The following is a 22,139-nucleotide window of genomic DNA, read 5'->3' on the forward strand; positions in this document are numbered from 1 at the left end:
TCGCCCGGCGAACAGGGTGTACCGTCTCCGGCCGGCCCTCGGCGGACGTCGCCCGGCGTACAGGGTGTACCGTCTCCGGTCGGCCCTCGGCGGAATCGACTGATCGCCACCGGGGTCCCGGCGGAGCAGGCCGGACCTGGGTCCCGGCGGAGCAGGCCGGACCTAGGCATGAATCACAGGAACGTTTCCAGGATCGTGGCCCGGATGCTCCCGTCAAAGCTCGCCACAGGATCCGGAGAAACCAAGCTTGAGACTCAGGCGCATACCTAGTGCAGACGTCCCGGGATGAAGCTGGAGATTTAGGGGCGAGGAAAGCCGCCTTAACTCACCGAAAGTTGGTCTATGGTCTGTCGACAGCTATCGGGGAGACGAAGAATGGTCGAGTTGGCGAAATGCTCGCGAGATAACCCCTCTCCGAGCAGGGACGCCGCCAGAGATTTGCCAAGGGGACACAGGGTTGACAAACGGCCCCTGACCGTAAGCGGGCCCCCAAAAATGGCCGGATATGGTCTATGTGTTATTGGGGACATGTTTTTGTTTTATATATAGATATAGATATAGATATATGTGTTGCACATTTCTACCCTCTTTAACCGGAATAAATGCAAGACGCTACCGCGAGATCAATTCTGTCTTCAGTTTAAGTGAATATACTGACAAAATCGTGCGTTAAATGACTGCATAAAATAAAGCGCCGGCGTTCTTCATTTCAAATAGTCTAGTGTACTCTTTCCAACACATAGGCTCAGAAATGTTGTCAGAATTTTTATCTGGGCTATACAGAGCTAGCAAGGATAGCGAATGTAGATTGAAGATCAAAATGGGTTAACAATGTGTATCAGCATCACCAAACCATGTTTTTCTGGATATGTTCAACATTCAGTCAGAATCGGTGGGTGGCGTAAGTTATGTAACGTAGTTTTAAGCAATCGCGTTCGCATATATCGGAAAAAACTCGACGCCAGGCGTTGCAGTCTCCCTAGGCCGCCTCGTGTCGGCTCTGTGGCTAACATTATGCCGTAGGCAACAGGTGAGCGAAAATGGTGCCGCATCTGAAAGGAGTACCTTTGAACGTTTTTGACACCAAGTCGTATGTTTAGAGATATTCCGGGAGTATATTTCACCTGTGCGGTTTTTAAACTGATGACAATAACGCATTCGCCTTTACAGCATCGCCAATTGGTGCTGGAATCTTGTCGTGGCAATGGAAAGGTAGGGTAAAATCTATCATTCCCGTGTTGCTGTAATTGTTAATCTGTTCAGAGAACAGCCTCAACGTTGACAACAAGTTTCGCCCAGTGTGATTTCTAAGCTGCATGAATTATTTTGAAAGGCATCAAGAAACACTTTTTTACAACGGACATTGCTCGGGCTGCTCCCTGGTGTTACTTGCAGTGGCCAGCGCCGTTCGGTTTTGAGAAAGGTGCGACCCAAGCCATCGGTATTCTTGTTACCCGAGATTACGGGCGTGTCGTTGGGGCTTTATGACGCACTCAGCTGCTGGGGCTTTATGGCGCCGCCAGCCTCTCAGGCTGGCGGAAGGGCGGCCACCGCGTGGAATCGAACCCCGTACCTGTAGTCTCTCAGACGTGTAGTGGTTAACGCAGGGGCGCTAACCACTACACCAGCGGAACCCGGCGCGCAAGCGCAAATCTCTTGGTCGTATTTGTTTCATTAGCCGGTTCTGAAAAATGATGAACGCTGTCAGGGAAACATGGGATGGCCTTGTGTGTTTTGAGCTCATTTCGTCCCGCTCCATTTAACACCAGTGAGACCCCTTACCCTTTTCCGGTAAGAGCCCTCTGAAGTACAACAATATGGGGCACATTGTTGCTCCCGGTCAAGGGCTGCAGGGCCATTCTGCCGGACCGTGGTGTGTTTTCCGGCCGTCATTCTGGCGACACGGGGCCCTGGTCGATCCGAAGACCATTAGAGCGATACATCACATCTTGTTGGTCCGCTCCCTGACGCGGGAGGCCTTCGGACCCGCGCAGTTGACCCCGGATCGACGCATGAGCCGTCATTAACACAACATCCCTGCTCGTCGCAGGTGGTCAAATATGTAACATATAGACTTCAGCTGGGCTTAACAGCCCATACTGGAATAGGGTCAGAGCGTCCACCGTTCCGCACTGGGGGCCCTGAATGGCAAAAGACTCTTTAAGTACTTCAATGTGAACACTCGTTATGAGTTCTTGATTTCCTTTGATTGACAGACGGCCCGACCAACCCAAGAGACTCTCTGCCACTCGGGTTCTCGTCCTCGTTCCTGTTGAGCAAACCTTCCGCTGACCAAATCTTCGCCTGACCTAATCAAGATCTCTTGTTGACACAGAACGCCCTGTTAGGCACTGTAGACCTCTGCAAGACGACACAGGAGCCGAACTAATGTAAATCGCAGGCCCGGCCTTTTAACTGCTTGGGGAATGGGCCCCCAGAGCTCAGAAAAGCACGGAAGCGACTGTTCGCTGCTCGTGATGCCTGGTCGAAATAGAGGAACGCTCTGTCTTAGGGCCCCCTATCAGTGCAAGAGATCATCTTACTGACATTTGAGATTACGGCCCTGTGGGCGGGGTCCTTGACATGACCTAGAGCCGGCCCTTCTGACCCTTCAGTTATCCTATCGGGCCCTTGATCTTTGGTCTCGAGAGACCTTTCGGCCCCTCTTCGGGCCCTGTTAGGCGCTGTAGGGCCCCGAGCAGTTTAACTCGCTGGCTCCAGCTTTGCCCCTGCTTGGGAAATGGGCCCTCGGGCCCATGCCGCCATGGAGCGGACTGTGCGTTACTGGTGGAGTCTGACCGAAATATAGGCCCGCATCGACTCAGTGGGCCGCTGATCAGCGCGCAGGGCCTCCTGGCTGAAATTGGAGTGACCGGCCCTGCGGGCCGGGGCCCCTGAATGAGACCTCCGGCTGGCTTTTTGGGCCCTTCGGGCTTTCAGATCGGTCCCTTAATCGCAGATTCCGAGGGGCCCTTCGGGCCTCTCGGATCTAAGGAGGGACACGTGCACCCTGTGCTCCCCCTGCCTGCGCTACTGCCTCCGAGTCTACAAAATGTGCCTCTGGTCATCGCCATCCTGCGCTACTGCCTCCGAGTCTACAAAATGTGCCTCTGGTCATCGCCATCCTGCGCTACTGCCTCCGAGTCTACAAAATGTGCCTCTGGTCATCGCCATCCTGCGCTACTGCCTCCGAGTCTACAAAATGTGCCTCTGGTCATCGCCATCCTGCGTTACTGCCTCCGAGTCTACAAAATGTGCCTCTGGTCATCGCCATCCTCACAATTGCGGCACAAGAGGAGCTTGTAGTGTATTGCCTGGCATAATCATAAGAAAGTGGGGACGGGGTGTCACGGCCCTCCCACTCACCGTGAAATAAGCATAGATACAGGGACGAGAGGGGCAGGGGCCATGGCCCTCTTACGTATCGCGAAAGTTCAATCTTAATCCAGGAGCGATGTGCGGAAAGTATGGACTGTAAAAGAGGTTTAGTCCGCCCAATTTTTGGGACATCCCCTAAACTCGGTTGGAAAGAAAATGACATTAGCTGTACGCACAACTGACTTTGGAAACACACGATGAGGCGGCTAGTCTCTACATAGGCAGATGAGGTCATATTGATATGGAAAGCCTTTTTGTTTCGGATCGTCTCTAGCGTCGGCAATGTCGGCTCATTTGGGCTAACTTTATGGCTATGACAAGCGAGATGGGCAGGCAGGGGTCACTTTTTAAATTGGTTGGGGGGGGGGGGGGCTGAGCGGATAATGTTGACCTAACCTTTCCCCAAATCTGATGTTCCCGAATTTCAGCCATTTCTCTTTGCGTCTCTGATGTTTAAATTTAAAAAATATACTCCAAAATACAATGATTTCAAACATGTATACGTAGATTTCAACATTGTTTTACTGTGGAAAAGGTCTTCATGTTTCAAGGCGAAGTAAAACCGAATTTTTGTGAAAAGTTAAGAATAGCAGTTTATTCCAGCCTTTGTCCTTAACGAAAATGTGTGTCGTTTATGACTCATCGAAAGTGACCCGGGGTGCAAAAATGCGATTTTACGTGGAATGGCGTGGCATAACACGTGCCAACGAGAGTCCGTAGAAAGTTGTGGGCACTTTGCCACGATGTGCTTGTCTTTAAATGTTAAACTGAACTTGCACGACGTTCTCAATAAGTACGTTGTTAACTGGAAAAACTAAGTAAGTAAATACTGGTCACCGAATGGGCATCCACAGTGGTCATCTTAAAACATGATATGGCCGACATTTTGACACGCATCGAAAGTTGAAGCACGCAAGAAGAAGTAAAGGTCTTAAATCTTGGTGTGTAGGGTGATGAGTCGGGAGTTCCCATGCTGAAAATGATTCACCCTCATTCACCCAGTCTGGAGGTACTGGTTAGGCGACGTTATAAAAAGGTGTTAGCTATATTGAGGAAAATCGACGTTCCGAAGTTGTGCTCATGGTAAGATTGTTCGCAAACGTCGGTCAATGCCACCCTTATATCTCTTCCACTCTGGAACACACTGCACAAAATGTGCTGATGCCAGTCCTTGACAACGTTTTGTGATGCAGCCAGGTGGAAGAAGCATCGCCGAACTCTACTTTGAATCGTCTCGTCCCGCGATGTACTTTAGGCCGTCACCAGCGGGGCGCTGGTTAGGGCGCTAACCTTCCGATTCACAGACCTGAGGTCAGGTGGGTTCGAGTCGCTTTCGGTGTTCGCTACTTGCCGCCGAGTGGGAACGCCTGCAGTCGGTGGCAGCGATGGCGCCGACGGTCGGGTAATGTCGGAGGGAAGGATAGACAGGGCCGTGTACTGCGGCACGTTCAGCCTTCGCCACAAAGTTCTGCCGTCGACCCGGAGTCTTGCCGGACGGTCTAGTCCCACCAAACAAGCACGACCTAGCGTGGGCGCTCATCCCAGTAATATATCCAGACAAAAAGTTTGGACTAAATCGTTAAAAAATATGGCAGCCCCAATCATACTGCACTACAGTTCCGCACACCCCCTGGCTACCAAGAAAGCAGTCCTTATATCCTAAGTGGTGAGTGTGGTATGCGCCATATTTTATCCCAGTTGTGTGAATATACACGTGCTAAAGTAGCCCTTTCTCTTCCGAGAGAACGGCCACACAGAGTGCTCAGTGAGGTCTCTGATTTCTTCTGATTGTGCCGCAAGTTCTCGATTTAACAATGCATCCTGTTCGCAAAAAGTCATTGAAAGGTGAAAGAAGCATATTGTGTCCATGTGAAACTACCATCTATGTTAAGTGGCCCAGACGAAAATTAAGAGCTGACTCACGTTTTACTCAGTGGCGACATGCGTATTTCTCGCTCCGTCAAGACTGTGGAAGCATGCAAATAACCCTTCAATGACAAAACATAACATGTTCAGTGGTCAATGATCAGTGATCGGAAGTAATTACCAATCGAAATGGTTGGTGATCAATAAACAACATGATCAGTTATCTGTGATCAAAATGAGCAGCAATCTGACCTTCACCAGACCACGATCCTGCTAAAGATGCCTCTTTGGGGACAAGGACACGCATCTCGTCAACACTACCTACGAGGCTACATCGCTACCGCCCTGATGCTCCTCTGGGCGGCCCTGGGACGACTTTACGGGATCAATCTGGACGAAGAGAGACTCCTGCAGGACGGTAGACATCACGGCATGGGCTTCCTCAGATGGGTGCAATAATCATTTCGCTGGAATGCACATCACTGTCATGATAAGACTTCGCACTGCCCGACCTGTCCCCGAATACTTAATGCAGTGGGGCAGCCTCAAGAAGCACGTCCACATAGACGAGTCAGCAAACCTCCAAAAGCCCAAGGTCACCTTTCGACCCTGCAGCAGGTTCAGCTGTTGCGCACCCTGGACAGATTCCCATGCGTGGACCACGCGTGGGACGCCCGGCCGCGGGACCTGGTGAAGGCGCCACCTGTCGGCCGAGCGCCGCCGCCTGTGAGGCGGCGGCGGCCGTTAAGCGCCCCGCCACTGGGTCCCCGTGAAGCCAGCGGCGGGGATGAAAAGGACCCCTGGAGTTCGCTGCCGCCGGCACGTCTTTCTCAGCTGTCGGTGGTCAGCACGCTGGCTGCGGGAGTACGAGCTCGGCCTGGGCTCGAGAGGACGACCCGGGTCATCTGCCGGGGTCACGCATGGTGGCCGGCGGAACGAACGACTCGCGTCGGAGGCGTGGGAGCAGCGCGGAAGCCACGAGCTGGTGAGCGAAGGCTCCGCCGTCCACAGAACATGCGTACGGTCAGGAGGAAGTGGCGCTACCACGAATCCACTTATTGTCCTGTCATACCTGACCAACAAATCTCCGCACCCGTCGAAGCATAAAGCGTCGCATTTCGCTAGTCTCGGGGTGTTCAGCTTCGAGAGTGCGCCCCTACGCGGTCAGCGCCACCCGAATCGTGGGACCTCCCCCCCCCCCCCCCCCCCTCTAGAGCTCTCGTCCAGAGCCCGTCACGTCAACCGGACGCCGTGAGGGCATACCACTGCACACCAGCCACAGCGCCGAGGAGAATGACACCGCCTGGCCCTATAGCATGCTTCTCGGAATATCGTTTTGCTTCTTTTTTATTTTTATTCAGCATTGTCATGCTCCGTAATGCCCATTTGCATTCGCACTCATCGTTTGTTTCATGTCGAATCCGTGTTCGCCAACTGGGAGACAGTGCAGCTTGAAATGTGACAGTCTATTTTTATTGATACACTTACGCTACATTTTCTTTTTGAAAGTTTATCGTTTGCGACATCTACGCGGCCACGGATCACAACGCCAACGTGTTTTCAGCAACAAATAGCAGATTTCCTTGAGCGTTACGCAATAATAATTTGAAACTATTTGAATACTGGCTGTGTGGACGGATATAGGTCCCTGGCAGCAACGCTGTATTTTCTAAATCTTACTTCGCGTTCTTACTCAATATACACAGGAAGTGTGAAATTGGCAACTGGCGAAAGAGCTGCACAGTACTGGTTACAATCGAGCCCGATGATCAGCAAGTCAAAATCTGGCAGAGGACGCAGTAGCCGGGGGTCGCAGCGATGCAATACCGACACCGCTCAACGGCGGAGACAAGAAGCCATCGTGCTTGCGGCAGAGTTGATCGTGAACGTGCGCTTTTGTGTACTCGGAAGCTATGTGTTGCTTAGCCGGCTACTGTAGGCTTTTAAGAACTAGTGCTGACTTCTGAAAGCGGAGCACATAAAGACGTGAACTAAAATGTTTGGTGTAAGTGAATGCACTGCCTCAGTTTACCAAGCGAGCGCAAAGCTGTCCGGTCCGTAGTCCCGCAAGGAGCTTACCGGGAGCAGCCGAGACACGACCAGGACCTGTGACGGGTGGCGGCTACCAGGACCTGTGGCGGGTGGCGGCTACCAGGACTCGTGACGGGCGGCTAGTGCTCTCGTAAGATCAAGTCCCGACCCATTCACTGTAACTATGCACCGCGAACAGATTACGAACTCGACAAACACTAAAAGGTTCAGTGCCTGACATATCAATGGGCTATCAATGTCAGTTCCCGCTGGTGCAGAAGCCCGTGGTATCAGCTGTGCACTGTACACATTCACTCGGCTTCCCGCTGGCATTATTATGAAAGAACTGCCGTTGGGCGCGAAGGGATCTCCCCAGTTAGTAGTTGTCATGTTAAAACAGGCCGTGACGCCTGCCCGCAAGATAATAGCCAAACAAAATTAGGTTGTTAAGATATGGACGCAGGCATATTTCACCTAACATCTCCTCGGCCCCAGTAAACTTTGCATTCTGTTCTCCCCAAAGAAGCAAAGCTGCCGGTATTCTTATCCCCTTGTGTCGGCAAGCGGGGGCGGAGGCTATCTTGATAAGGCATGGTGGACGGGGTCCTTGGTCTACAAACCTGAACACCCCGTTTACGTAAGAAATACTCGAGCCACGCTGTCACCTAGCACACAACATTTAACCTAATACACAAAGTGAGGTCATCACCCCGCCAGGAGCCATCTGCCTGCCGTCACCGGTCAATTGGCAGGCAGTATAACTTTCATCTGACTAGGTAATTTTACAACGCAGCTGACAACACTAGCACACTGCGCGATGACGACAACACGGCACACTGCGCGGTGAAGATAACACGGCACACTGTGCGATGATCACAACACGGCACACTGCGCAATGACGATAACATTAGCACACTGTGCGATGAGAACAACACGGCACACTGCACGATGACGATAACACGGCACGCCGCGCGGTGAAGGTAACACGGCACACTGCACGATGACGATAACACGGCACGCCGCGCGGTGAAGATAACACGGCACACTGCACAATGACGATAACACGGCACGCCGCGCGATGACGGCAACGCGGCACACTGCGCGATGAGAACAACACGGCACACGGCAAGTTGAAGCGGCGCCTACCTAAGAATCCCAGCTTTATTGGGCAGATCATCGACCGCTTAAACCGTTTGGTGAATATAGTGACGAATCAGGGAAAAAGAGAGCAAGATAAAAACATCGCGGTCTTGGCTACGCTGTGCATTAGTCACTAAATTCCTTGTGGATGGCAGTAATGTTGGACTCGCCAAGGATTGCTCAATATCTTGTGCAATACAAGGAGTTCTCCAGCGCCTCGATATCTTCCAGCGTTCACATTTGTCGTCGTCTGTGTTTGCATTTTCATATGGCTTGCTATATTTCGGGTCCAACGTCTCACCAAAATATGACGCGTCCACAGCCTGCTTGTGTCATTCTGCAGTGACACATCAGTTATGACAGTGACACATCATCAACAGTTACATCAATAATCAACAGTTGTGTCGGTGATCAACAGTCACATCAATGATCAACAGACGCATCAGCGATCAGCAGCCACATCGGTGATCAACACAGTCACATTGGTGATGATCACGAACACTCGAGGGGGGGGGGGGGGGCTGGAGTAAAGATCAAAGATTACTTAAGTCTCCGACAGGCGCTATACATGGAAGGCCGTGGCTTTGCGTTAGGAGCACCGCACGATGGATCTCGACGCTCAGTTCAGTTGCACTCTGCAAAGGCGTGTACCATTTTTGAACCAGTAAGACGCCTCTTGCGGTGTGGGATGAATGAGGTCATGTCAGACCAGATTATTATCAAGCCGGTAATCTTAAACACGAACGAGCGAACCATGTTGAGCTCATGTGGATGGGAGTTATTCATGCATTACAATGTCCTACTTTCATGGGTCGACAGGTGGAGGTGCATCGCTGCTTGGCGTCCGCATACTATACGGATGTCGTGCAACGGCATAGATGCAAAGATAGTTGAATAAAATCCTTAGTGAGTATGCACACAAAACATTAGTTGGGAAGTTTGTAGTGGTTCAAGTTGGAGAAATGAGGGGCGTGCTTCTAAATCTTACTATTTATTCTATCTTATTGCTAAGTTAGCAATCGACGATTGCGATTTTGTTGGTGTCCTTCAGGTGCGTGAAGGTGCTGCCTGCTCGAGCCCCCGTTTCATCTGTACCCAAGAGCGGCCCAGTGCGAGGACAGGCTGGATACCGGGGCGGCTTGCCACAGAGCTGTGAAGGTGAATGAGATAAGACGGCGCTGAGACGGTGAACACAGCGGTGGCCCTAAAACAGTGGCACGGCGGGATTATCTCGGTGCATGGCGTCGGTCGGTGGTTTTCCCGACGCCGCGTGAGCTGTGGAGGGGGTCGGGGGGGGGGGGGCGTGTGAGCCGGAGCTGGACGGGCTTAAGCTGGTCACGACCTGAGGCTGTGGCCGGGCTAAGCGGGCCACGATAAGATCACATGATCCGCGGCGCGACAAAAGGACAGCGGCGGCACGTGCGCGGCGGAGGCTAGTTCTGCCCGCTTTGAAAGCAGTCAACGTCTCCTCGCCATTTTCACCAGCCAGCTCGGTTTCGAACGGAACTGAAGGAGATACGATGAAATAAACTCATGGCTGTCACTGTTTTTGTCAAAGACGTAACAATCCGTGCATTCGCCGCCAGTTCATTGGTTATTACTGCTGCAACGTCATTCGTTCAGGTGTTTTCTTTACCCCCCCCCCCCCCCCCCGCGAAACACCGTTTATCCCTAACAACGCTCTCGGGCAAACGGAATGATACGGCTGTTCAGTGTGCGTCAGTTGCTCCGCCGTGTTCGTCGAGGACACCTGATAAACGTCCCGCCCGTGACGGCGGTCGCGCGCGAGCAGTCCTCACTAGCATGATGCGCGGTGCCAGAACAGGCAGCGCCACGTTTTTGATGGAACGTGGACAGACGCCGCACGGGAGCCGGATAATCAGCTTACGCCAGGCTCGGGCAGCCAGGTCATGCTTCTGCATGGATTTCGACCGACAGTTGCGTTCTCATTCAGTGCCGGTTCGCTACGAGCAGCATGGTCGCGGCTGTTGCTCACAAGCACCTTCGGCTTGATAAAAGTCATCCCTGGCTACGTTGATAGGCATGTTTTACGTGTTCAGTTATCAGTCTTCTCGCATCCTCGCATCCGCTTTTGATATGCATCCCCAGCTTAACTAGCTTCTGAGTATCCTCCGGTTCCGAGTATCGACCATCTGATACGGACAACAGGGCGCCTCGTGCGCCGGCGAGCCCCGGCCGCGGCTAAGCCTCACAAGTGCCACGTGTTTGCCGGATTACCTGCATCCGGATACCCGTCCACCGCGGCGCTGCTGACTCACAGGTGACGTAACTGGCCGTGTCGGCGCGGCGTCGGCCGCCATCCAGACCCACCTGGACGCCGGCGGAGCGGGGTTTCCAGCGGCGGCCGGAGACGGCCCGTGTGGTAACGGGCCGCCGCCACCCGCTCCGGCCTCCCGGCTAACTGTGCATCTGTCGGCCCCACCCGGCGCGGTCCTCCCTTTATCTCCGGAGCTTTGTTTTCATCGGTTCACACGCTCCTGCAGACTAGCCGTGGTGATGATGGCGTCAGTCCTCGACGCGTGCCCTGGCGCGGGTTGTCGGTGTCGCTGCCGCTGTCACCCGAGTTGTTGTGTGGGAGCCAGCGGACAAGATCCGGGCTGTATCTTCGGTCGATCTTGGGCGTGCCCTGGCGCGGGCTGTCGGTATCGCTGCCGCTGTCACCCTGGTTGTTGTGTGGGAGCCAGCGGACAAGATCCGAGCTGTGTCTTCGGTCGATATTGGGCGTGCCCTGGCGCGGGTTGTCGACGTCGCTGCCGCTGTCATGCTGGTTGTTGTGTGGGAGCCAGCGGACAAGATCCGAGCTGTGTCTTCGGTCGATCTTGGGTGTCCCCTGGCGCGGGTTGTCGGCGTCGCTGCCGCTGTCATGCTGGTTGTTGTGTGGGAGCCGGCGGACAAGATCCGGGTTGTATCTTCGGTCGATCTTGGGCGTGCCCTGGCGCGGGTTGTCGGCGTCGCTGCCGCTGTCATGCTGGTTGTTGTGTGGGAGCCAGCGGACAAGACCCGAGCTGTACCTCAGGTCGATCTTTGGACAAGGGCTCTCCCTGCATCATTTGCCTGAGCTTTGTTGCTGTTCTCACAGCGTATTTGTGGCAGACGCAGTGGGTCATCAAGAAGTCCCCTGCGTGCGGAGGCTCTGCCGCGGGGGTGCTGACTATATCCTGCACACTACAGACCCCACATCGCACCTGCGTGTGTGTGCCGGATCAAGGCGCGTTCTTGGCTTGTCTCCCTGCGAAGGCAGACAAGCTTTTCCTTACGCAGTCGTTTGGGTTTGCTGGCCCACACCTCGCCAGACAGCTTGATGATGATGATGATGATTTGGGGTTTTAGGGCGCATCGACTGCTGAAGGTCATGCAGCGCCCATAACTATCAATTTATGCAGAGCCGTCAATCAGAGAAGTGCATCAATCAGGTCACCCTATAGAGCCATGATGATCGGCCCTAGCAACATGATGAAAAGATTACTGGGAAATCTATAGCGCGCAGGAACTGGAGCAATTTACCAAACTCGACGGCGTTCGAAGAATCAGTTAAAAAGTCACATAGCGTGCGACTCTGGACGTGGTGTCCGAAAAACTGTGCTCTCGTTGCAGTAGGGTGGCGGCAAGCGACCAGTACGTGATGCACGGTCAGCGGATCAGAGCATCGACCGCAGCATGGCCTGTCGCCAGCCAGTAGCAGGTGACGGTGCGCAGCATATGTGTGACCTATGTGTAACCGGCAAAGGGCAACTCCTTACACCCTATTGTCCCGAAAGCGCGACTGCCATAGTCCAATACGGGGTTTCACGGACCGCAACTTGTTAGCGCTCAGCGAGTTCCAGTGGAACTGCCATCGCTTCTGCATAAACAACGACACCGCGGGGTACATGTCTTGAGCTGGTAGTGGTGTTACAGGAATTCTAGTCCCTGTCGTAGCGCGCTTTGCTGCCGCGTCAGCAAGATCATTTCCGCATATCCCCACGTGACTTGGGATCCAGCATAGTACGATTGTTTTTCCTGCTCGACTAAGTGAGCTAAGACGCATCGCCAGACAGCTTGACTTTGGTCTACGCGAGAGGAATGACTCTTTTCCGTCTCCTAGTCGGGAGATGGTCCAAAAACTATATCACTTTCTCACATAAAGCACTCGTGGAAACGGCGTGGATTAGATGTAAGTCGTACGTCACCCTTTGTATCATATGCTCTCGTCAACCCAATCCTGGCCGATCAACACTTTACGCTCGTTATAACATTCGCCGCGTTTTCCTCGCCGGCCAAACGTACCGAACATGGGGAGAACGGCAGCCGCCTGACACTGCCCGTCAAAAATCCGTCCGATATCGGCGATAAACCTCTGTCCTGCTTCAAACCGGTGACACCAAACCCGCACGTCGAAAAATACATGTATTGCATGGTCCACTTCTCTATCCGGCGTCAGCGCCACTGGTGCGTAGACTAGCCGTCATCACATAGCGGCAGGAGCCAGCCCAGCCAGCCACACAGCAGTCCAGCCTGGGAGCCGGGCTGGGGGCCCGGCTGGGGGCCCGGCTGGGGGCCCGGCTGGGGGCCGGCGGCGGCGCTGGGCGACTCCGGCGTCGGCGGCACCACCAGCACCTTCTTCCCGAACAGCCTGATGAAGAGGACCATGCCTGCAACAGGAGCAGCGTGCCGTTCATTTACTGGCGATGCCATTTACGGTTGGTTGATACACGAACCCAGAAATATCGTGGTGGGGAGCTCTGAGCGAGCCACGGGGTCGGCGTTCAGCATCGGAGCGCATCCGCCATCGTCTGAGAGGTAGAAAACCGACGCTCGGCCTTCACGGATAGAAACTTGGCGGATGCGCTCTGATGGCCGAAAGCAGTCCAGGCGCCCAACCACGCATACCTGTCGCCCGTTATCCCTCCCCTAAACCGACGTCGGAGCGACTGGCACCCAGCGGGTAGGGTAGCAGAAGTTCTCCGCCCAGCTGGCGGCTGGCTCGAGTCGACCGTCCACGGCCGGCCTGTCATACCTCGCGGGCCGCGCTGGCGACACCCGCTCAGGGGCGTGTGTTGGCCGCAGCCGGTCATTACAGGGCGCTGGCATCAAGGACGGATCTGAGGGGCGGCGCAGCACCGCGGCCAGGCCGGCTATCACCGCCACCGGGTCTGACCCAGCACGAGCGACGCTACGACCACGGGTGCTCCGGGTGCTCCGGCTAACTCGGGCAGCCTCGAGACCCACCCATGACTGACGGCCGCAGATGCCCCCACCCCCCGCTAGACGGGGCGTCGCTGATGAGACGAACCACGGGACAGGACGGCGGAGTGGACACCACGGCCAGGACGCGGCGGCCTTCCCCGGGCGCGCCCGGCCCGGTCCGACACGTACCGATGAAGGTGGCACACACGACCGCCAGCATCATCCAGAGCCAGCAGCGGCAGGCGCGCTTGCTGAACTCGGCTAGCCGCTGCGACTCCACCTGAAGCCGACCGCTGCTCTTCTCTGTCAGCGCCGTGCTGCGCTCTAGCGTCTGAAAACGGAACTAGTCAGCGATACTGCAATCTAAAGCTTGAAAACGCAACTAGTGGACGGGCGCTCAGTCGCGTGACGCCCCATAGCGGGCAGTGACGGACCGAGAGGTGGGCAATGACAGCCGAATACCGAATATTGCCTGGAACTGGGGATGTGCGGCTCTCTGCTTCCGGTGCGGTCATCTGCTTACTGGACTGGACCCACTATGGGTAGAACGGCGTCAAGTAAGATGTTATACGGAGTGGTGGTGGTAACCATTCCGATGGCGCGGCTGGCTGGCGCGTATGCCAGTGAGCGTGCCACGCCTCCGGTTCCTGTGTTATTTCGGTCGGTCGCCGACCGGGTCTTGCCCAGGACATGGCAGTAGCTAGGGAGCAATCAGCATGTCGCGGGCCTGACGTGGCGGGCAGCGCCGACGGCAGCGGGTCTGCAGACACTGGCAGCGGGTCTACAGACACCGTCAGCAGGTCTGCAGACACACCGTCAGCGGGTCTGCAGACACCGTCAGCAGGTTTGCAGACAATGACAGCAGGTCTGCAGACACCGTCAGCGGGTCTGCAGACACCGTCAGCCGGTCTGCAGACACCAGCAGCAGGTCTGCAGACATCGTCAGCAGGTCTGTAGACACCGTCAGCGGGTTTGCACAGACTAGCAGCGGGTCTGCAGACACCGTCAGCAGGTCTGCAGGCAATGACAGCAGGTCTGCAGACACCGTCAGCGGGTCTGCGGGCACTGTCAGCCTTTAAACACGTTTCGGCCCGGTGTCTCAATGGCACACGTCCCAGCTCTGGGCGGCCCAGGCAGAATGACTGGCAGGCAGCAGCCTGCTAAGCCAGGGGGCAGGTAAACGGAACGTCTGTGGTGGTAACCGGAAACGGAACGACTGGACCCACTATAAACGGAACGACTACGGAACGACTGGACCAATGTGTACAATGTGAACATGCGTGAGTGTGATTACTGGCTGCATATAGCCGGTACAGCCTTGGCGAAAAAACATGGATCCTGTGGTCCCTATTTAGCTGAGTTACTCACCACATACAACAGCTGCCATTATCATGACAGAACCAGCCAAGAAATGCAATAAAACCTGTAGTGTTACAATAGCATTAAGTAAAACAATACTCCAGCTACACACAATCAGCTATGACCATAAAGCAGCCGCGCTTACCCTCCCAAAGCAAAAGGCATTTTCTGAAAAGGTGCCTATGTTTTTCAGCGGCCGCCTTCCAAGTCCGATGGATATGGCGATCAAGGTGACATATCAAGGCAAAATGTCAGGTAATTAATACTTGCCACAGCTTTTGGCCTACATAGCACACTTGTTGACAACATGAGGATGGACGCCTCCTCTGAACCCATATGAACCTCGGCCGCGCCCAGCCAGCGCTGGCTTCCAACACACAGACGCGTCGACACACCTCTCTGTCCTTGGCAATGACGTTTTTGGCGATGAGTGACTGCTCCTTGAGGTTCCTGGTCAGCGCCAGCATCTCCTCGGCCGCCTTGTCCTGCATCTGGTGGTGTCGCTTCATCACAGCCTCGAAGTCGTCCTCCACACTGGAGGTGGACGCTGCAGACGTCTCTGCCGCGCCAGAGCCGCCGGTTAAGATGTGCGAGTATTACGGCACACGACCCCATACTGCGTGTCATAATTCGCCTCGGACGCCGTGGCTCCGGGACTTGTAATCGCTGGAAACTCCGAGACGTGTGCATGAAGACGACACACCCCTGTCAAAGACGGAAACGCAACGCACGTCGCCACGTCCCCCGTTCATGGAGGGCCAGCGGCTGCTGTGATGATGTCCGCGCTCCCTCTGATAGCAGTCCGGCTGCCGAGTGAACCACTGGACCACCGCCGGCCGCTAACGAACATGTACCGCCAGCTTGCCACCACTCTACAGGCAGCTCAGAAGTCATCGCAATCACCTCGGCTTTACACTGTGTGAGCGCACGGATGGAACAGGAGTCTCACCACACGGCGTGTGGCGAGATGGCTATAAACAAGCTTAGGCATGTGCTTCCCAGCTCCACAATAAAGTCCCTAGTTGAGTCACTGGTCTTCCCTCACACCAGACATTGTTAACCTGCATGGGTCCCGGCAACAGCCGTTCAGCGCCAGCGCCTGGATAAGGCTATTAACTTCGCGGTCAGAATTGTTGCCGGCAAACGCAGACAAGATCACATCACGGAATCCAGAAAACAGCTAAATTGGCCCAGTTTCGACGAGACTGTCACCCACCGCGACTGCATATGTTTGCATCGCGCCATTTACGTGTCTGATGGGCCACAGGCTATCAGTACTCTGATCAGGCGCCGATCTTAAGTATCTCAGGGGCACACTAGAGCCACCGATGACGAAACTGTATTGCAGACGAGCGCTATACAATACCCTCGCTTAGAGTGTGTGAAGAGGGCATTTCCCTATCGATCCGTGGTGGCGTGGAATCGGCTCCCTGTTGCCACGGGCCAGTGCAAAAACTTAAATGAGTTCAAGGGCAAAGTAATGTCTTTCATCAGAGAATTTACCTAAACTGACCAACTGGCGATGACGTGCGGGTGCTGATTGTATCATTAATCGCTCATGTTTTATAACATCGTGTGTGTATCGCCATCGTTGCGTCCCATTTGCATGTGTTGCGTGTTCTGTGTTGATCTATGTAGTATGTACTGACGCGGCGTTAGAATAGCCACTCGCTGGATTTCGCCAAGGTCCGCAATAATAATACCTTCGGCGAGACCTGACATGACCTGACCTGGGGGTGTGCCTGACGTTACCCGTGATCTTTCGTCCGACCTAGCCGGCCCGCGACAGCCTTACGCCACCCGCAGCTAATGCGATCGCCTGACGTGACCTAGAGGACCTATAACGAGCTGACCTGACGATGGGAACGTGATCTGACATGACCTGGCCAACTGTTGGCGGCCTTGCGTGATGACACGGCGACCTGGTTTGACCTGTGACCCTGAGGGTCAGCAAAATCACCTCTGACCTGCAAGTCTGACCTGACTTTGTATCAGGCCAGTGAGAGTTTAACCTAGCCTGCACCGGTCTCCATGACCTGGCGCCAGGCCAGAGTGACCTGGCGTCAGGACCTGACCTGACCTGCGGCGGCCGGGCCGAGCAGCTGGGCGCGGGCCTCGGCCTGGCGGCGCCCGCTACGCCGGTGCCGCAGCTCGGCCAGCACCTCGCCGCCGTCCCCGGACACGGTGATGACGGGCGAGCCGAGCGCCGTGGCGCCCGCGGCGGCGCTCGGGCGCGGCGCCGGCTCCGGCGATGCCAGCGACGCCTGCCGGCCCGACAGCGAGTCACGGCCCGGCACACGCAGCGGCGGGCGATCCCCGCACGCCACCTCCGAACAGCGCGAGGCAGCCCGTTTGTGCCGCCTCTGGACAGCGGCCCGGCCGGGGCCGCTGCCACTGCGCGGTTTGCGTGGGCCGGCAGGCGGCGGACAGGCGAACAGGGCGCCGCTGGCGCGTGTGCACGCCGTGTGGTCGGCTGCTGGCGGAGAGTCCAGTGAGCACGCGAGGCCGGGCGACAGCGTTCAGCGGACCGCTGTCGGACGCCTCGCACCGACACACCATCACCCAGCGGGGGACGGACACGTCCGGTGACAGTACACCACACATGGCCACATCCCCACGACACGGCGCTCACGTTCGGATCCGGTGGAAGAAAGCTCTGCAGATGCTCAATACGCCTTTTGAATTCGTTCAGCTTTTCCGTGCTTGGAGCGCTGAAAACCAGTTTTACGTCAGATGTGGCGCTGGGAGTAGGCCAATCGCGAAGCGACTAAAAACCTTGTGTGATTACACGTAAACGTCAACAAGTGAGACGCAAGTCTAGCACCACACCTACACGTGAGCTAGACATTGGCCTTCCGCCACATCATCGTCACAAGTCTGCTCGAGCGTGAGTGTTCGCCAGCGCCACGGCCCCACGGCGACTACAGATGGGCGCAGCCCGCCCTGGCTGGTGCCGGCACCGCCGCCACCATCCTCACCTGGGACTGGCCTTCAGCGTGTCGTACAGGCCCTGAAGCGCCCGAACGTACTGCAACAGCACGCACGCGCGTCACACACGACACACACGTCACACACACCACACACACACACACACACACACCCACACCACACACACACACACACACACACACACACACACACACACACACACCACACACACACACACACACACCACACACACACACACACACACACACACACACACACACACACACACACACACACACACACACACACACACACAACACACACACACACCACACACACACACACACACACACACACACACACACACACACACACACACACACACACACACACACACACACACACACACACACACACACACACACACACACACACACACACACACACACACACACACACACACACACACACACACACAACACACACACACACACACACACACACACACACACACACACACACACACACACACACACACACACACACACACCACACACACACACACACACACACACACACACACACACACACACACACCACACACACACACACACACACACACACACACACACACACACACCACACACACACACACACACACACACACACACACACACACACACACCACACACACACACACACACACACACACACACACACACACACACACACACACACACACACACACACACACACACACACACACACACACACACACACACACACACACACACACACACACACACACCACACACACACACACACACACACACACACACACACACACACACACACACACACACACACACACACACACACACACATACACACATGTCTTACCCAGTCACGCAAGAACGGCGGCATGCTGTTCACCAAACTTTACTGGGATAAAAAACACCAAACGCCGTTAAAATGGCAGCAAGGCGTTGGCAGCCCACCGCATGCACGAAATGCAGTAATGCAACACCACCGCACGCACTTTGGGTGGTTGAGGGTGTGGCTACTCTTCTCATTCTCCATCCACAATGACTGCTCCGATCAACACTGTGGGCTGCAGCTAAGGCAAACCACGTCGGCGAATGAATGGACCCATCCATCCTGCAAGCTTTGATAAACAGCCGCTCCACCGCAGCCAACTCCCCGATCCCCCAGGCGAACAGCTTCCCACGCCACAGCTCGGGCTTTCGCAGCGCGCCACGCAACAAATCACGACTGCACCACGTGGAGGGGACAACGCCGCCGCGGCCCGTGTGACGCCCTGCCGCTCCCGCCGCGGCCCGTGTGACGCCCCCACCGCGGCCCGTGTGACGCCCCGCCGCGACCCGGCCCCGTCCGCTCACCTGCTCGTACCGCCAGTCGCCGTCACACTCGTCGGCGGTGGCCATCTTCTCGCACTGCAGCAGCAGCCGCGCCATGTTCACCTCAATGCGGGGCGTCGCCATGGCGCTGGTGTTAAGCTCGGGCGGCGCGAGCGGCTTCGGAGACAGACGCCGAGGCGAGCACCTGAAGCGGGAAACGGCTCTTAGCCTTACCGCAGCGGCGCGTCACAACAATTCACGATGATAACGAGCAAGAGGTAACCACTGTGGTAAGTCGTTCAAAATGTCATGATGAGCGCATTTTTGAATAAAGAAGGAAGTAGGTATGTTAGCGAGTGTTCATGGTTCTGTTCAACTATACGGGATCACGGTAGCTTCGTGCAGTCCATTTTCCACGGGTCTTAAGGTGTGGGAAGCATTGCCAGCTGCTTTAGGGTTTCAGCATGGGACTTGCGGCGCAGAAACTGCAGCAGAAATGGGCGGCGTGAAGCGATACAGTTGTGCTTGTCGAAAAAAGAACAAACTGACCAAGCGGCGATTACACCACCAAATCCCGCACGTCAAAGCCTACAAGATGAAGAAGACGCGGTGATTGCTCAAACTTACTCCAGGGAAACGCTACACGCCAAGGCGCTCTCAACAAAGAATCGCCCGCATACAACACCTTCAAGCCAGCTAGCACGCAGCTTGTGCTCATCCAACCGTATGGCTTCAGGATCGAGCCGTTAAGAGCCTGTTCGAGCCTACGGAAACTGAAGAAACCAGGATCGAAACGGCATGCTGCAAGTCAAATCGACGAGGAGTGAGTGAAAACATCGATGTAGCGTTCCAGTGATGCCGAAAGATAGAAGGCCATAGTCTTAACGAAGAGACGCAGAGCAAAGCTAATGAACGGTGTGGCAACGAACCTACAAATTCAGCACGTTCAGAAGATGTGTCGCACTCGCCGTGACTACCAAGGGTAAAGCAGGCTCGCTACAGCTGGTGCCCGCTGCACGAGCACGCGGCTCCTGTCGAGCAACCGACCCGCAGCTGCCTGCTTTGGCACGTCTGTCCGAGCGGTGCCGATCCCGCGGTGCAGTGGGCGGTGCAGTCTGGTCGCCTTCGGCCGACCCGTCCCACGTGTCCGAGCGGTGCCGACCCCGCGGTGCAGCGGGCGGTGCGGTCCGGTCGCCTCCGGCCGACACGTCCCACACCTGTCCGAGCGGTGCCGACCCCGCGGTGCAGCGGGCAGTGCAGTCAGGTCGCCTCGGACCGACCCGTCCCACGTCTGTCCAAGTGGTGCTGAGCCCGCGGTGCGGCGGGCGGTGCAGTCCGGTCGTCTCCGGCCGACCCGTCCCACACCTGTCCGAGCGGTGCCGACCCCGCGGTGCAGCGGGCGGTGCAGCCCGGTCGTCTCCGGCCGACCCGTCCCACACCTGTCCGAGCGGTGCCGGCCCCGCGGTGCAGCGGGCGGTGCAGTCAGGTCGCCTCGGACCGACCCGTCCCACGTCTGTCCAAGTGGTGCTGAGCCCGCGGTGCGGCGGGCGGTGCAGTCCGGTCGCCTCCGACCGACCCGTTCCAGGGTCCGATCACCAGTCACTGGATGGCAAGGGTGCGGCCGAGTAACGACGGGAGACAGCTGTTACTGAGAGATCACAGTTGTGATAGATGAACCACCAAACGGCGCAGATCCGGTGCCACCGCCACTGTGACATGTATACGGGAGCACCTTCACTGGAGGACACGGATGCCGGCCCTCTGTCACCGGAGGACGCATGTCCGGCACTTCAATCACTAGATGACGCAGATCCAGCATCTGTGCTACTGGAGTACGTCAATCCAGCACCGTCGTCACATGGAGATGCAGATCCGGCACCGCCCGCCATTGCACGATGCAAATCCTCCAGCACATCCGTCGCTGGAGGACGCAGATCCAGCGCATCCGTCACTGGAGGACGCAGATTCGGCATATCCCTCATTGAAGGAGGCAGATTCAGCAGATTCGTCACTGAAGGACGCAGATCAGGGAGCCGGCCGAGCGGGCCGAGTCGGCGGAGGCGGCCGTCAGTTCAGACGGCGAGCGCCTGACCACGACGCCGGCGTTGCCGTAAGGCGCATGCAGCAGGTGGCGCCGGTAAGCGCCGAATGAGAAGAAGTTGCTGCGCTGGGCCTCGGCGTGCTGCCGCTGCTGCTCGCGGTGGATGAGCAGTGCCGTGTCGGCGTAGCGGGCCGCTACAGACGCGTCCGGCGCGCCGGCCGAGCCGTCCGAGTCAGAGGAAGAGCTGTCCGAGTCAGAGGACGAGCTGTCCAAGTCAGTGGCGTCCGGCTCGGCCATCGATGCGCCATGCTGAAGAGGCAGCTAACGACGTTGCCCGCACCACAAGCGGTACAGCACTGTCAACAGGAGGTGGCAGAGCAGAGGGGCTGGCTCAGGGGTGACCTGTGAAGCACAGGTGTGGATGGTGGGGCAGCCAACTGACACAAAATGCTCTGGATATTAAGCAGAGGAAGGTGAAAGTACATCCTTGAAACATCAGTGTGTCATATTTTGACAACAACAAAACAATGTGACCATTTGTATAAGGAGAAATCAAATAAGTGTCACACTAGCACATATACAGTAATTAACATTGGAAGAGCACAACTCAAAATTGTTTGAATACATAACCATTTTACTGGCAATAGGCACAGACACTCTCATGCATGGATGATAGTAGAAACCCCACATGTTTCCAATCTCCTAGGTTATGCATGCTGTGGGGACATTTATTGGCATGCTTACTAATGCCTATAAGGATTTGAAAGTATAGGGGATGCACACACCCTTCCCTGTCCCCACCCTCCCTCATCCCTTAAGCAGACCCAAATGACAGGTGTAACTAAAAAGTG

Source organism: Pollicipes pollicipes, unplaced genomic scaffold (assembly GCF_011947565.3).
Source record: "Pollicipes pollicipes isolate AB1234 unplaced genomic scaffold, Ppol_2.1 Scaffold_4881;HRSCAF=5763_pilon_pilon_pilon, whole genome shotgun sequence".
Classification (NCBI taxonomy): domain Eukaryota; kingdom Metazoa; phylum Arthropoda; class Thecostraca; order Pollicipedomorpha; family Pollicipedidae; genus Pollicipes; species Pollicipes pollicipes.